Source organism: Camponotus floridanus, unplaced genomic scaffold, assembly GCF_003227725.1.
Source record: "Camponotus floridanus strain SB8 unplaced genomic scaffold, Cflo_v7.5 scaffold6, whole genome shotgun sequence".
Taxonomy (NCBI): Eukaryota; Metazoa; Arthropoda; class Insecta; order Hymenoptera; family Formicidae; genus Camponotus; species Camponotus floridanus.
The window spans coordinates 1,423,632-1,436,918 of NW_020229769.1; the positions used below are offsets into that span (position 1 = coordinate 1,423,632).

A 13,287-nucleotide genomic window follows, 5' to 3' on the forward strand; every position below is an offset into this window, starting at 1 on the left:
CAAAGGATTTGAGAAATGAGAGAAATCGATCAAATCCTCGTCAAAAATGAATACGTTTGACTTCTATATATTCTGCCATCTTTTAAAATTTGCTTAACATTCGCACATAGTATATAGAAATTATTCATCATGAAAATTGTGCCAACACTTTTGTTTCTACGATTTTCTACGCCTCATCAAAATCTTTATTTCATTACAGTTCGTAACTTATATATTATACATTACTTGCTAGTGAATCTTCATGTATGTATTCTATATGATATGTATTCTCTTGACTATACTCAACATTCAGATTGCTTAACCTTGATCTAGTTGACCCTATGTGCATACGTTTATGTGACATGTATAACATTTAAGTCACGAACAGCAACTGTGATAACAATGTAATATCCGTGGATATTAAAACCAATATTATTAGAAAACTTAGATATTCAGAAAATTAAGATACTCAATTTCGATACAGATACAAATAGTAAATGTATCACTCATATATTAAGAATAAATTAAATTCGAGTGTCCCTGTATATTTTATTTATCAAAAAAAAGAAATCTTTAATTAACTTTCAATAACGATGATGTATAATTCATTTTACAGTTTAAAATTTTTTTTAAATTTTATTTTATTTTTTCTTTACAAAAAGTAAAGACAAAAGTGAATTCATCAATAAAAATAAGATTGGAATAGACAAGTAGAATTTTTCATTTTTCGTAATGCAGCATGAAATTCATATATTTTTCGTAGTGGAGCATGAAATTTATACTAACGTTTTTCCACTGCAAATTCAATCCGGTATGGTATAATAGAAACGAGTTTTAATTTCGAAATATCTAGGAATTGCAAGAGTGTTGATACATTCTGTTTCATTCCGTGATTTTTTTTTTACGGACAAGCGCATTGACGTCAGCAATTGAACGGTGACAATTTGGTTCTTGTCACATGCGCATATTGGATGTTATTACGAATACTCTCTCTGGTTATGCTTTTTTATTTTCGCGAAAATTTAACACATCAGTTAAATTAATATCGGTTAAATATTGCGATAGAAACTTGTTGAAGTATTGGTTTAAACTTTCAATTCGTTAGTATACTTGAGATTTTTATCGAAAGGCATATTAAATATAAGAGATGAAGTATTTTTTTAATGTTATTAGCTAGTTAATTAGCTAGTTAACTATACAATCAAAAGTAAACATCTTTTAACAAAAGTTATAAATTTAAAACTCGTTAACAGCGAGCTTTGAATAATTAAATAAAAAATTAAATTGAAAATGTGTTGATGTAAAAATTTCAATTTAATTACTAAAGGAATTATAAGATAATCAATCTAAAGCTTAATGATTCGATTGATCTCTTTTCTCGAAAAACAAATTAATGGAAATTGAAAAACTAAAAACTATCAAACTATTAAACGAAAAAAGTGGAATTAAATTTATATCTATTATATTAAATTAAGAACTCTCAATTCTGTTAAAGCTTTACGACACAACATCCCTGGTAACATGATTGTTAGACACATGTACATTTTCGGTTCGGCGCACATTCACGGATAGATTCGCAGATGCGAAAAACTCAGAACTTTTCCCGATAGCCTTTTTTGTCAGACCCTGACAGTATTCGGTTAAAGTTACAAAAAGTTTGCAACGTAAGAGACAACGGTTGGACAGGTAACTCTCACAGTTTTACAATCAGACTTCCTTATACCTGACGCGCAAGCGTCTAGCATTCTTTATTTAGGGACGAATTTTATGGGCGCATATATTTATTCGCGTCTCTACAATATATAATTTGTTCACAAAATTTAGTTTGTAATATATTTATTAGAAATTGGAATTTTTAAAATATAATTTTAATGGATTAAATTCCTAGTGTTATATTTATTTATATCGACTTTATTGGATTAAAAATCTCGTGTTTAAATGAAATTGTCTTGTCAGTGAAATTGTCTCGAAAAGTATTACAAACGTTTAAATTATAAAAAGACTTCAAAGAATTTTATGAGTTATATTAAAAATACAACAAACTGTGTCATAGCGTGCAGAAAATAAAAGAAAAAAACATTCTGCATTATTGTTGTATATTATTATGTGTGAACATACAAATTTTTTGTATTATTGTTTAAAGTATTCATTTGCGAACTATAATTTAATCATTATAATTTAATCAAATATGTATAAAATTATGCAAGCTGTACTTTTATTTATATTTTTCAAAAAATTTTATACCGACCTGTTAGTCATATAAATGCTATAAATTTCAAGTTTAACAATTTAAATTAAAATGAATTTCGCATAGACTCAGATATTGGTTATTTTGGTCTTTAATTATTTTATATTTCGATTTAACAATTTAAATATTTTATGATATCTCTGTATTTTTATTCTTTTTAAAAAGTAAACTTTATGTAAAAAATTTCAATATTTTAAATCATAATACAAAGAGAGCTTTTGATATTTAATTAAAAATGTACACATATACATTTTCATTTTCTTCCTGCGAGAGTCATGTATAAAAAAGTTTATACTGATGCTTGTAAAAGTAAAGGACTCATTTTGCTACAGGGCCGATGCAAGTATGCTCGGCCCTGGTCACTACCACCACCACGGCCATCCCCGGTAAAGCTACGAGAAGGCAAGCTGTACCGAGGGCGCCTACCGCGCGACAACCCCTCGACGTTCAGTGGCTGCGCTTCATTCGCACCAGGCGTTACGTATGTGTATTTCTCACATCTTCAGATCTCGTATGCGGTACCGTGGTGTGCGCTTTCGATAAAAACGGATGATCCGCGGGATTTCGTACAGTAAAAGAAACTATCGAGTGAATAATCGATAAAGATATTATCGTCGAGACATATCGCGCGTTTGCCACCTGGCGCGCGCATTACATCCACAAGAGATCTGATCTTCAAATAATTTTTTGACACTGTCGTTTTCGTCGCATAACGCAGTTAGTGTCGTATTTTATTTTTTTGCTGGTGCATTTGATACATTTAATAACGTTTTTTAAAAGTAAAATTTTAGCTTCGTATGTCGAGTTATCTTATTAAGTATTAAGATAAAAAAATAGATAGCGCTCTTCATGGTGATTTGTATTAATTGTGTCACGACAAGTGCGTTGAACTTGGTTCTTAAAATTTTTTTTATACTGGATAAGATTAAAGACGAATTTCGACGAGGAATGCGATTCGTTTAGAAAATATTTACGGATGGTTCGTGAGCTGATAAAATTAATTTTTTAAAATAGTATTTTTTAAATAAGCGATTTTCTTATTTTTTATATATACAGATACATTATTTTTATTAAATATTATAATTTATATTTTTCATAATATTTATTTTAATATATCATGTATGACATATATGAACGACTACACGATTTTACTACATCTTCTATTTTCGATCAATCAGAATTTTTTGCAGATACATTTTTACTATTTCAAATATTCATTATTTGATACACACATACACATATGTTGTATATAATTAATGCAGATTGTATACTATAAATTTTGATAGGTTTTATCATCAACGATGAAATTTCATTTACGATAAAATCTTTAATTTTTATTTTTAAACATTTTCTATAAATATTTTTAATTAAATAATGCACTGTCCTTTTTCATTTTTGAAATTAAAATATGAATCGGTTCAATGTAAATTGTAATATTAATTAAAATGTTATTTAATTATTATTCTCAAATGGCTTATTGAATTATAAAGATAGAACCTAGCAAAACTCTTTTAGCTTATAACACTAGTTCATTATTATGATGTCCCTTACGTCAGGAAGTGCTGAGGTCATATGTACTGACCTACCTCTTTGACCTCATTTAGTACGTTATAGATATAACATCACTATCATGGCCATGTATGATTCTCTCTTTTAATTTTCTGTTAAAAATTAATTAGATTGTCTTTTTTAGCCATCAATGCATATTTAGAGAAAGACCGGCGAGGGCATATTTAGAGAAAGATCGGCTCCACACATGCTATATTACGTTATACTTTTTAATAATTCTTCAAACAATATAGAGATCCTCAAATAATATAGAAATCTTGAAGTTCGAGTCTAGATTTTACCTTACTAATATTTGAAATTTTGTTTGGCGGAATTAATCAGAAATATAGTTAACTCTGTAACATATTGGACGAAAATCTATTATAAAAAATGGTTGATCCAGTTAAAAAAACATGCATCTGTAAAGGGTGATGCATTCTCTATTTCCTAAACATTCTATAAAAACAGCATGATTAGTACGTCATAAAATTTATTGCAGAAAATTTCATATTTTGTTATGACTAGAAAATATAACTGTCACATATTTTTGGTCATTTAACTCATTTTTGGCAAAAATCACAACTAAACTCAAATTTGAAACTATTTATATATATGTAACATACAATGTCTAAAAAATTAAAAAAAAATGATAAATTTATTGATACAATTTTGGAGAAAGAGAAAGATTATAAAGATACAATATGTGTTTGAAGCGCAATAATTGTTTTAATCTTTCGGATGTATATTTAAATATTCTTAATGAAATATTTACGATCGATTTTTTGAAATATAAAAATTTTCTTAAATTCAGTAATTATATATTCAAATTAGAAAAGTTTATTTGAAACTGTTGCCAAATTTTCTTAGGAAAATATTTTTTTTTATAATCACACCATGATGAGCGCTCATCACTTATGATTATAACGCGGTAAACATGATACGTTGACAATTTAATTTCTGTTTATTTCTTATAGAAGTTTATAGCATTTTATTCGCAAATGGAATTATTCAATATGATAAAAAACAAGAGTGTGTGTGATTTTTAGTTCTTGTATAATCGTTTAGAACATTTCTACCGTTGCCAGGATGACTGCAAAAAATCCATGAGTGAACATGGTAGAATAGCACGGTGCGAAATATCTGGTAACTGGACGAATCGTTGTGAATCCTTTACAGATCGGAAAATATCTAGTGATTGAATGTGCGACATCGAGAAAAACTACGATTAGGCCATTGATCGTTATTAATCTGAAAACGCTTTTTATTTTCTTCCGTTCACATTTTTCTTTCCGTGCATCTTATAAAATTTCGATCAGTGACATCAAAGATATCGGTCTCTATCGGAATATCGTTACATCGTGGGTGAGTAACTTTCCAAAGAAACTTATGATCATATACTATCTCTTTAAATTTTACAGAAATAGCCAATCCCGTTTCAACGTCACGAACGATACCTCTAGGATATTTATCTTAAATATTTCTCTTAATATGTTTCTTATATGAAAATAGATATATTAGAAGAGATGTTGTTTATATGTATATTACATTAATGATTATTATTATTTTCATGTATGTTGATTTTGCCGATAAAATTTTATAAGAAAGAAAAAAAGAGAAAATACCTTGTAAAAAATAATATAAATGTACTGTCTGAAATTTATAATTCAGGATACTTTTCTTTCATAATCATACTTCAAATTTAAATTTGTGTACATTATTCTTAAACATTATATTATTTGAAAATTATATTGAATATATGTATATGGAAAGTTATTTTTTGATAATCCTATTAACAAGTTAGATAAATACATTAGTAATATAACTATGAGAAAATTATCTCATCTTTCTTAATTTTTCTATGAGATAAAATCAAATGCTTTGTACAGATAATCATGGTAATTAATGAAAGAAATTAAAATTTAAATATTTATGAAGGTCTTGGTAGATTCAGAGGTCAAGGAAGTCAATCATAAAATGTTCATACGCGATAAGGTTTTGCAAACATGAACATTCTGACGTTCATATGATATATATTTTCTATAATAACGTTGCCATTTGTCAGAGCGCACACTTAGCACGTGTCTCGGAATAGCTATCGATTGTCATTTACCTAAATTACGCGTTTTTTATGATAGACCGATGAGGTCAGACATGACTTTTCAGTTATAGCAGAGTACCACACCTTAGAATGTCGGCTTTTCTTTTCATCCATTACTTATATCACGAGCAAATAAAAGCAAACAAATGATTTTGAACATAATATATATCTACGTATCATAATGCGTACATAATTGTTTTTGGATTCGATAATAAATTTTACATGTTATTCTTATAAACTATTTTAAGTCATAAATAAAGTACAGTTTGCATACATTAAAATCAATATATAAATCAATAATTTATAATAAATAGAAAAGAAAGAATAAAAATAAAAGAAGACAATAAAAAAATAATGTTTATCACAATCTTTTCCAATGTTAGCAAAAATTTGTCGTTTGCATTATTGTAAGAGATTCTACTTACTTAATTCTACTCTCTCTGGTTATAGCCAATTTTGATTTATTAAGTGTTTTAATTGTTTCTTATTTTAACTGTAAATCACTTATATAAATCCCATGCTTTTCCATATTAATATTTTATATTATTAATTATTTAATATAATGTTAAGTTTTATTTTAATTATATTTAATTACATTTTATTTCAATTAAAGTTTAATTAAAATTAAATTTAATATAAAATTTACAAAAAATTATGTTTGAAAAATATGTTTTGAATTCAAATTGAAATATTTCAATATCAATATTAAATTATGGCGTTGAAAAGATATGTAGTTTATCTGAAATAGCTTGCAGACACATTACTCAAGAATTTAATTAACTAACTGACATTTGAATTTTGTATACGTGAAATGTTCTAGTAAAATCTCGTAATTACCGGAAGAGTGTTCTATGTCAGCGCGTAATGTTTTCCCGGCAAATATTAATTTCTTTACGCTTACATAGTCTCGCGTTATTAAATGTTTTTCTTTATCGCATTCGCTGCTATATGAGAGAATAACAGGTTGCGCGATTTTATCGATGGTCTAATTGAAAACGCACCTCGGGCGCAAATGTACGCTAGTACGAGTTGGCATTTCCGATTTATTACGTGTCAATTTATATCCGTATCCACTGCCTGCATCTCTCAAAGGGATAGCAGCTTGAACTATTTATAAGGCCAACATCCGATAGATGAATTGCCATTTATTTAAGCACGTCTCTGTAAAGTCGCCGTAGGATAACGCGAACCATATTCGTGCATTAAATATCTGCAGATCATCTCGTTGCAAGCGTTTAATAACTCAATTAACTTCAAAAAAGATTATTGAATAATATATGATAAAAATTTGGAAAATATAAATCGCATGAACAAATTAATATTATTACAATCAAAAGAATATTATTACAATTTATGTATAATTTTTACAATAGAGATTTTTAATAACATTTAGAAACTATGAATAATAAACGATTGTATATGATTATAACGCATACAAAATTAAGTGAATAAATTAGAGTTTTTTCAAAAGTTAATCAAAATCAAAATCATTGGTATAATTAAAATATCTCTCAACCTCAATAATACATATTAATATTAATTTATTTCATTTTAATAGATGATAGATATTAACCGATTGATGATTAATAATAATATTATAACATTAATGACACGTATCTTGTGAACGTATGATTATCTTAAATAATTCTTATAATTAATTTAACGATGTTAAATTAATCTTTCTACAAGAAATATGAATTATTATAAAAGAACACACTCCCTCCCCCCTTAGTGCGGCAAAAGTACAACTTAACTTTACAAGATAAATTAGATTAAATGTTTCGCGGTGGTTTCATTTTACGATAATGCACTTTACTGTGCTCTCTAATACCAAGCTGGAATTAATAGGATTATCTCGGACGATTACTAAAAGAGAGAAAGAAAGAAAGATAAATACAAGTAATAGATAAATTTATTTGTATTCACACATCTAAAATATAAATCTTTTTAACTTGCTATTTAAATATTATAGTATATTTCTGCAATTAAATTATTGCAATAATCAGGTCACAATTATCATCAAATAGTATTGACAAATAATAATATTAAAAATTAATGTCAAGATTCAGAAGCAAGTAAATTTAAATAAACAAAAAATAAAAAAGAACATAACTAAATTAAATTTTAAATTAATTAAAATAATTTTAGAAATTTTTTAAATAAATTTAAAAAAAAATTAATTTTACATATGTACATACACATGTTACATGTGTATACACACACACACACACACACACACACAAACAAATGAAAGCTTTTTGGAATTTTTCATTTCGCTGTTCAGAGAACTAGTAAAACTTCCTGTTGTTGCGGTTACTGCCAAATTCTAAAGCAATTTTAGATATACATTTGTATGTACATATTGTTCGTTCTCTTATGAGATTGAGAATGTTTAATCAATTTCACAGTAGAATTATTCATGTATTGCACTTTTTAACTTGATCCATACTGTAATGATTTTAAATCTGTATGCAACACGTGTGCTATTGTGTTTCTATATTTGCGACCTTTCCGGCGTCATTATCTCTTTAATATAATTTAATAATTCGAGACTGTTTGAATGAAATGAGTTTTATTTATTAATAGACATAGATTAAATTTAGACAGAACATTATTCAACATAATATTATAAATAATACAATATGCATTTTCTTCATAAATCAAAAATATAAGTTAATGTAAAATTGAGATATTATAAAATAATAGACACATGTTACAAAATTATATATATATATATATATATATATATATATATATAAATAAACCAAATATTAATTTTAAAACACAGATGTAAAAAAAAATCATTATAGAACATGTAGATTGTTATTCAATAAAGTTTTTTTAGAATATTATTTAATAGATATCCAATTTAAAAAAGGATTTTCAGAAAGTAAATATTTCCTAAATATTTTTAAAAAATTCGAAATGTCGAAACTGAAAATACAGGGTAACATTATTATAAATTGATTCCGCAAATATCATAATGCAGAAATATTATTTTGTCGAAATATGTAATAATATGTAAATTTCTGACAAATAAAATAATATTGTGAAAATTTGTGAATAAAAATTGAAGAAAATACATACATATCGAAGAATTTAGAAATAATTCGTTTTACAAATTTGAATATTTTATTGATTTCGAAAATATGAATTTTCGGCCTATAATATTTTGAGAAAATAATATTTCTGAATGATATGACAATGCAATTTCAAAGTAATGCAATTCTGTATCTATTTCATACCGATTTCTCCTTTAGATACATGTGCATTGTATCGAAGCCATGCAAAAACTTTGACCTATTTTGTGAGAACGGAATCTGAAATGATGCAAGTCTCTTACTATCCTCGGTTTTACGGTATATTAAGATGAGGAGAGTTAAGTTTTCAGTTGAGAAAATTATAGCAATATCGTTAGAATTCATGCCGTTCTTGTAATAAGATGCTCTCAACATATTGTTACTGTCGGTAATAAAGACAAACGTTAAGTGATGGGAGATGTAACTAAAATATAACGGATTTTCTCATTGTTGCAAAAGTACAGTTTAGATAGATTAAAGTGTGAATTCCTTTACAGATAGCGTCTGATTCTACAATAAAAAGTATAAGTATTCAAATGTTAAAATTTTATTTTAACTAAGCATTGAAAATGGGAAACTTCTCTCGAATGATGTCCATATAATACAATCTTTATATTTTGACAGCTTTAAATAAAAATTCTCTTTTAACATACTTGATTCACAATCTTAATATACCGCTAATTAAACTTTTTCATTCTTCATATGGTCAATTGCGTCTCGTTATATTTTTCTAAATAAATTTTTATGTATAATTTAGTGTAATAAAATAGTATAATTATATATTTTTAAATTAGTAATTCTTTACATGTAACTTTCTGTTTGCAAAGACTTAATAATTTGCAAATTATGCATACAATAAATCCCAGCTAAAACAAGTATTGGTAATATGATTTTGAAATGAGTTACAACTTGTTAGCCTGTAGAAAGATTTATCCTTAATTTCCTGCCAACTTATTCAATGTGAATGATTTGGTCATAAAAGCAGGTTCATATATGAGACTATCATTTATGTTTTTATTTAAATAGTAGTAGAATCTTTTGTTCTAATACAATACTAAATTTGTATCGTAATATATCTCATCAACCAATTTTTTCGTTTTAAGAAAGAGAAAGAGAAAGAAAGAGAATTTTCGAACTATATATAATGGAACCGTATACTGAAAAAAGAATAAGGATAATCCAAATGATAAAAAGTGTAGAAGATAAAGGTTTACATAAAGAGAATAAAGAGATAGAAATTTTGTCATGCATAATATATATAAGTGAAAGAGCTCACATTTGTGTGGTTTATTTATAGTATATTTTCAAACAATATAAGACAAAACATACGGATGAAACTTATTATAAAATATGATATCATTGAAATAGATACAAACAATAATAAAATTAATAACACAATATATAAAATATACATTGTTTTATATAATTTAAAATACTATGTTAATTTATTTTTCATTTATATATCACGTCTTTGTCGATGCCATGTTCATATTATTGTTGGTATATTATCTAAATCGAAAAACACAAATAATTTAGTTTTAAAATTTCTTTTTATATATATTTTTAAAAATATCATTTTACATAATTAATTTTATATGTTATTTGCACAGTGCACATATATAGCAAAAAGAAACTTATTTATAAATCAATAATCTTTTTACTCTATTTTAATATAAATTACTTTTAATACTTTGGATATCCATGTTTCATAAAAATAACTTACTATTGCAATTTAATTTTATAAATAACTCAGTTTAAAGTATATAAAAAATTATACGAGAAATGGAGAGAGAAAGAGAGAAGAAATAAAAAAAAGATAAGAGAGTTTGCATTGAATACACGATTATAATTAAGTTTTTCATAAGTCACAGATATACGTGTTCGTCATTTTTTATTTTTTAATTCATTATTTTCAAGCTCAATATAATGAATAATTCTATCTCAGTGCGACACAAAATAAGAAGATATAATAGATGCAAATTATTTATTCTATGAGAACAACTACTTCAATTCTTTTAATAAGAATTCTCGGAAATGGCTTTTACACACATAAAACGGTTGTATACGTAAAATCTAAAGAGCCAAGTGTAATCGTATTTGTATACAGACAATGGTGTCACGTACGTGTTTTCCTTCTTACTGGAGTATTTGCATAATTATTCAATGTTTACTTACCAATTGCATTCAACTAAATTAGCATTTTCTAAGATTCATTAGAGCTAAGTAATGAATGTGTGTAAATAAACAATAATATTAGCATAATTGATTACAACATTTATTCGTATTGTTTGCTTGCAGAAGATTGCTTGTTGCAGATTGCTTCCAATTAACTCAAATTACATCTTTCCAATCAACTCAGATTACATTTAAAAATAGATATAGGCCATGTATTTAAATGTAAAGTAATTTCTAAAATAATTTAAATGTAAAATATTTTGAGTTTTATGAGAATTTTACGTAAGCGTGATAAAAAGAATATTTTTATGCAAAAATTTGATCTCGAAAAAATTTATTTTTTCTATAAAAAGACATTATATATGCAAATATTCGTAAAATTTTATAATGCTCAAATATTTTTTCTCGCTATTTGCTGGCATCTTAGACGGCCTACTAAAGCTGTTTTTTTTCGCTATTTCTCTGCCAGCATATGCTGCGCTACATTATATTCATAATTTAAATTTACGCGACGGTGATCTTTTTCTTAACGGATAAGTCAGCAGTTAAACCGTGATATATTGGCCGTACCAGCTGCCTCCTAAACGTAAAAGCACGAAAAAGCACGATGGGAAAATTTGTTTATGTGTTCTCAAGACAGACTGCCATCGCTGTAAACTTTTTTTATACATAGGTCACCGAGGCAAACGAGATCACGTTGCAATATCTGAAAAGTTAAACTCTGCAAAGCTTTTATCCCAGTAATAAAAAAATAATACGCATTCTTGTATTTAAATTACTGTACTATATCCTTTTTAAATGCAAAATATTTTATTCCAGTAGAAAAAGTGTTTTAAAAATATAGTCTTTTAATTTCGGATCGCATAAAAATGATCAGTTGCTTTGACATAAAAGCTATACGTATTTAAATTCCCATTACATATATATTATAAAAACAATCGTGCACGCATATAATATACACGATCATTATTTTCCGACTATTGCGCATACAATATAACATCAACACAAATAAATAATTAAGATATGTTAAACGGAATGAAATAATTCGATCAAAAACACTTTTCTTGTTTTCCTATTGGATATCAATTTTCATTTTATTAATTGCATTTAAAAAATTATATATAACAAAATAATATAAGTACAATTTTATATAGTTTGCAAATTGAAAGAATTAGATTAAAATAGAATTTTATATAAGTCTATATATCTTTAAGGTGTACATTTTAAAATTAGAGGATAATTAAAGGATTAATAATGCAACTTAGATAATGCGAGAGATGTTTAATCCCAATTAACCAGAGTGACATGAGAAAATTAATATATATTAAATATAATGAAATAAATCGATCGAAAATACTTTTCTTGTTTTCCTGATGAATATCATACAATTCTCAATTTATTAATTGAATTATTATTATATATTTATTATTTTGAAAAAATGTTAAAAACATAAATATACACACCATATATTTAAAGAAGATAAAATACAACGTTACACATCGCGGAGACTCTTGGCGCTGCCGCTTTAATGTCGCGCAAAAAATTCATCTAGAGCAATTTATTTGGCACTTGGAGTTTATCCCTCTGAATGTTATTCATCTGGAATTAATCTGTGCGACGCATTTCTACGACATTTCGGGCGATCGATAATATCGATTCACTACTGGAAAAGGGTCGTGCTATATGTATATCAGTGTAACGACAGTGGTTTGCGCGTCGTGTACTTATGTACCGAGTGAATATGACCTCGTGTATCGTGATGTGGTATATCTACGTGCGGCATACGACACAACTAGGGCGATGCTACGTCAGATTGGCATTAAAATGTCTTCTCGACGATCCGGCAACGAGAGCACGCCGATTTAAGCCGTGCATCATTTCGCTACAGACTGTAATTATTTGACGGAACGCGCGGGACTTAAATTCTCGTCTCTTGTCGGCTCTGTTTTTGACGTCAACGGTAAAGCTGATGATTCGTTTCGATGTATGCATACTGTTTATTAACATATCGTTCTTAGAATTTCGTGAGTCGAGAACGTTGCTAAATTCACTTTAGATGTAAAATTCAATGCAAGATCAAATAAAAACGAATGATGAGAAAAAAAACAAATTTCAAATTTATATAAAATATAATATTTTTACAACATTAATGAAAAATT

The 13,287-nt window shown here is 26.8% G+C and overlaps 1 protein-coding gene across 8 annotated transcripts in view; it reads left to right on the plus strand.

Annotated features, from left to right (window-relative positions):
• The first annotated feature begins 2,691 nt into the window (after positions 1–2,691).
• LOC105252055 overlaps positions 2,692–13,287 on the plus strand; it is a 62,768-nt gene continuing 52,172 nt past the window's right edge. For 7 of the 8 annotated variants that reach the window (XM_025412952.1, XM_025412957.1, XM_025412955.1 and 4 more), the window contains exons 1-2: positions 2,692–2,944; positions 4,750–5,137. The gene's annotated coding sequence lies outside the window, so the exon portion shown is untranslated. The remainder of the gene's footprint in view (positions 2,945–4,749; positions 5,138–13,287) is intronic. The other variant, XM_025412953.1, reaches the window with a different exon arrangement.